General features: G+C 34.5%; 1 protein-coding gene across 2 annotated transcripts in view; it reads right to left on the reverse strand.

Annotated features, from left to right (window-relative positions):
* The window catches only part of LOC115229990 (acetylcholine receptor subunit alpha-type acr-16-like), a 918,018-nt gene that overhangs the window by 901,281 nt on the left and 11,737 nt on the right, over positions 1-5,000 (reverse strand). The window contains exon 1 of one of the 2 annotated variants that reach the window (XM_036507286.1): positions 2,078-2,951. The exons of the other annotated variant lie outside the window; for it this stretch is intronic. The gene's annotated coding sequence lies outside the window, so the exon portion shown is untranslated. Of the gene's footprint in view, positions 1-2,077; positions 2,952-5,000 lie in introns of those variants that run through there. 2 annotated transcript variants of the gene reach the window in all.

Below are 5,000 nucleotides of genomic sequence, written 5' to 3' on the forward strand. Positions count from 1 at the left end.
TATGTTTGCGTACGCGTGTGCCATCTGTATAAGTAAGTAAGTGCGCACGCAAAGAGCAAAATATCAATAAAGAAAATTCCAAGATCATTTTAAAAACAGAAGGATATTCGCCTATACATACACAACGATTATACGTATGTATGTATGTATGTATGTATGTATGTATGTATGTATGTATGTATGTATGTATGTATGTATGTAACTGTTAGTTTATATGTATATATATATTATATATAGGCTTACTGTTTAACTCATAGATTCAATTTCTTGTTCTTAGGAACTCCGAAATATTAATCCATAGAGTAACATTCTCTTTTATCCTGTGTTAGCTATTACTTCTACCAAGTTTGAAGTTCTGTACATGTTTCTGTCCGTCGTTATGTATGTATATATATATAATATATATATATATATATATATACATATATATATATATATATATATATATCTATATATATATATATATATATATATATATATATATATATATAGATATATATATATATACATATATATATATATATATATATACATATATGCTTAAAATGTCATAGGACGACGAAAGGAACACACGGAAAAAATTGGCGTTGCAAACTAGACGGGGAGAGGCTCTGCCCTCATCGTCCAAAAATCATAAGTTTTGCCACATTCAAACACACATACACACACACACTCACTCACATACATACACGCATGTACACACATATACATAATCGATTTGTCCTTAGGTCATTATAACTTTTTATTCTGCTCGTAGTGCAGAATAAATAAGAATATTTGCCTTATAAAAAAACAAACACTGTAAAGCACGATAATATGAACAACTTTACTAATAGTAGTAATAGTGGCAGTAGTAGTAGTAGTAGTAGTAGTAGTAGTTGTAGAAGTAGTAGTTGTAATAGTTGTTCTTGTAAATACTAAAACATACCATTACTCTTAATATGTGTTGTGTGCATATATATATATAGTATGTATGTGTATATATGTAGTATGAATGCATACGTATGCATGTATGTATGTATGTATGTATGTTTATATATATATATATATAATATATAATTAATAAGAAAACGAAGAAAAACAGAAAAAACAACGCGAGGACGTGGTACATGAAATATACTCTCTCTCACACACACATATTTACGCGTGGGTATGTGTATACATATATATATATATATATATATATATATATATATATTATATATATATATATAGGTATGAATGTGTAAGCGTGTATATATATATATATATATATACTTACAAATCTATGTATATACAAATATTTATATACTAACAAATCTGTATATGCATGTGTGTGTGTGTGTGTATATATATATGTATATATAAATGTATAAATATCTATGTATAAATATATTTATGTATATATACATATATATATACATGTATATATACGTATGTATATATGCATATATATGTATAAATTGTTTATATTGTCACCGACAAACTATAGTATTAATAATACATACCTGTGTATAATATATATACATACATTCACATATATAGTATACGAAATATGATACATATATATATGTATATATATATACATAGTGTGTGTGTGCATGTGTATAGAAACACATATCATTTACAATCGTCATTATTTATCACTGATAATAACAACAATTGTTAACATTTGGTATAGAAAACCACCATGTACGGTTCCTCAGTCTGCTAGAAATGGTAACAAAATCTCCCTGAAATTACATCCAATCGGGAATAAAGAAAAAAAACGAACACACTGGATCATGATGTTCTCGTTGTAGAAAGCTAAGAAGAAATATTGAATGATCACACGGGGAAATGCCTTTGATATATTACGCAGGTATGTTTTCAATCAGGATCGATGAGAGGAGCAGTAATCAACGCTACTAAGCAAAAAATAACAAAAAAAAACAAACAAACAGCAATTAACATTCACAATAACATCAATAAATCCAATAATGATAGTGTTAATTATAGGTAATAATGATAAAGTTGAGATCGGTATAGGTACAATAACATAAATAGTATTATCGCCAAAATATTAGGGGAGCCGTCTGAATGAGAAAGCGAAACCTACCGTGTTGGACGGTTGGGCGTTCAGTTTCATCTATTTGAAGATGTCTTGTTTGTTTTAAGCTTTATATCGCTGCCTATCTCTATGTACGTACGTGTGTATGTGTTGTTTAAGAATGTATTGTGTGTGTGTAAGTATGTGCGTGTGTGTGTGTGTGTATGGCTGTGTATGTACGTGCGTGTGTTTAGGTATATTCGTGTACATTTAGGTATGTGAGAAACTGTATGCGTACGTGTCTATGTATCTGTGTATGTACACGTGTGTGTGTATGTTGAGTTGTTATTATATGTACATACATCTATGCGTGTATATATATATATATATATATATATATACCTACGTGTGTATGTGTGTAGTGTTAGTGGGCCTCTATGTTTGTGTGTGTGTGTGTGTGTGTGTGTATAGGTGTGTTAATGTATGCATGTGTTGGTGTTAATGTGTGCGTTTAGTTTTCTAGTTGTTCTTCTCCGGCATTTTGTGTTTTTCATAGACACCGTATATTATGCACGTATGTATATATATATATGTATGTATGTATGTATGTATGTGTGTGTGTGCAATATACATGCCTATGCATGCACGTGTGTGCATAGGCGGCTATTGGTGTTAACGCAGATTTACGTGTGTCTGTATGTCAGCTTGTACTGTACGTACGTGACTGTGTGTGTATGTGTGTGTTGGCGTGTTCTTTGTTGTTGTCGCTGTTGCTGCTGCTGCTGGCGGCGGCGGCGGCGGCGGTGATAGTGGTGGTTGTGGTGGAAGTAAAGTCGGTAAAGGAACGAAGGAGGTGTTTTCCATCATGTTTTCCTTGTATTTTTATCTCTCCTTATCACTGTGTATGTACGTCTCTATGTATGTATTTACATACGTCTGTATGTATGTATATTTGAATCGATGGATAGAAGGATGGTAGCATGTGTATGTGTTGAATGCGTATGCGTATTATTACTTATATGTATCGTATCTGAGCATGTGCGTGTGTGCAAATTATAAAGCGTACGTATATATATATATATTTATATGTGTGCATGTAGTAATATATATGAGTCCGTGTGTGAGTGCTTGTATGTAAGTGTGTGTTTAAATGAATGCATGTTGGGATGCTGCTGGTGCTAGTTTGTGCAGTAGCTGCTGTTGATATTGCTGCTGCTGCTGCCGTTGCTGCTGCTGCTGCTGCTACTGCTACTACTACTACTACTACTACTACTACTACTGCAACTACTACTGTGGCATGAGAGTCAAGGTTCAGCAACAGCTAGAGTTGGTTGAAAACAATCACAACAACAACAAAACAACAACAATAGCAGCAGCAACAACAACAACAACAAGAACATTAATAAGTAATTTCTAATTCAGAGACAAGGCCAGCAATTTTTTTAGGGGAGAGGGTTAGTCGAATATATTAAATCTCGTAACTTAACTGGCGCTGTGTGTTTTTTTTTGTTTTATTTTATTTTATCGACCCCCGGAAAGAAAGAAAAAAACGCAAACATGGACGTCAGTGAGATGTGAACTCAGAACAACAAAAAAAAAAAAGAACCGGAAGAGTTTGTCACCGCAACGACAGAGAGGAAAAAAACCTAGTACCAATAATGATAATGACAACGACGATGACGACGACGATGGTGATGATGATGATGATGGTGATGGTGATGATGATGATAATGATGATGATAATGATGATGATGATAATGACGATGACGATGGTGATGAGGATGATAATGAGGATGATGATGATGATGATGGTCATCATTAATATTCAAACATACATGAAACAACATCATCAACAGTAATAACAGCAAGAACAGTAACAACAACAACAAAAAAATTACATTTCCGTCAGTACCAATGTGATTGCAACAAAGTATATATAAAACAGCTAATAGGGTGGGAATGGTGATATAGGGGTGGTGCCGCCGGTGCTTCAAAATAGTAGTCGATGTATAGTGGGCAATAATGATAGCGGCGGCGGCGGCGGCGACGATGGTGGCGGTGGTGGTGGTGGTGGTTGTTGTGGTGGTGCCGGTAAGTTTAGGTGTGGTTTGGTTGAGAGAATACAATTATTGCTATAGTGGAGGAAAGAAAAAAAAGACGTTCGTATGAGGGTTAAGGTTAAAGCAGACCGGTCTCGTATATGATTTTAATGGTTTAGCTAACTTCTCAGAGAGAAATGGACGCGCGCGCACGCATACATACATACGTACATGCAGATACACGTACATACACACATATGCAAGAAAGTACATACATACATACATACATACATACATATATATATTTCTTTACTACCCACAAGGGGCTAAACACAGAGAGGACAAACAAGGACAGACAAACGGATTAAGTCGATTACATTGACCCCAGTGAACTGGTACTTAATTTATCGACCCCGAAAGGATGAAAGGTAAAGTCGACCTCGGCGGATATATAGTCAATGTATCCACGCACACCAATATACACACGTAGCACAAGACATATGTACAACGTAAATTCGAAGTAACATGTGTGCTGTAAACACACACACTCACACAACATATGCATGCATATACACCTGTGCACGTGCTTGTATGCTTATATGCACTGGCTCATATTATTGTGTATGAGTGTGTGTGTAAATGTATGTCTGTATATAAGAATGTGTCAGTACTTGCGAGTAATAAGAGAGAGAGAGAGAGAGAGAGAGAGAGAGAGAGGGAGAGAGAGTGCGTGCGTAACATGTACGAGCCGAAAGGTATATATATATATATATATATGGAGGAGAGAGAGAGAGAGAGAGAGAGAGAGAGAGAGTGACAGTGAAAGAGAGAGAGAGAGAGAGAGAGAGAGAAAGAGAGAGACATTTACATACATAGAGACTCACGTACATACATACATACATATATACAGAAATCCTCAAATATGAGTCCACAAACTCGTGGATGTGTATATA

The sequence above is a fragment of the Octopus sinensis genome, linkage group LG1 (genome assembly GCF_006345805.1).
Source record: "Octopus sinensis linkage group LG1, ASM634580v1, whole genome shotgun sequence".
Classification (NCBI taxonomy): domain Eukaryota; kingdom Metazoa; phylum Mollusca; class Cephalopoda; order Octopoda; family Octopodidae; genus Octopus; species Octopus sinensis.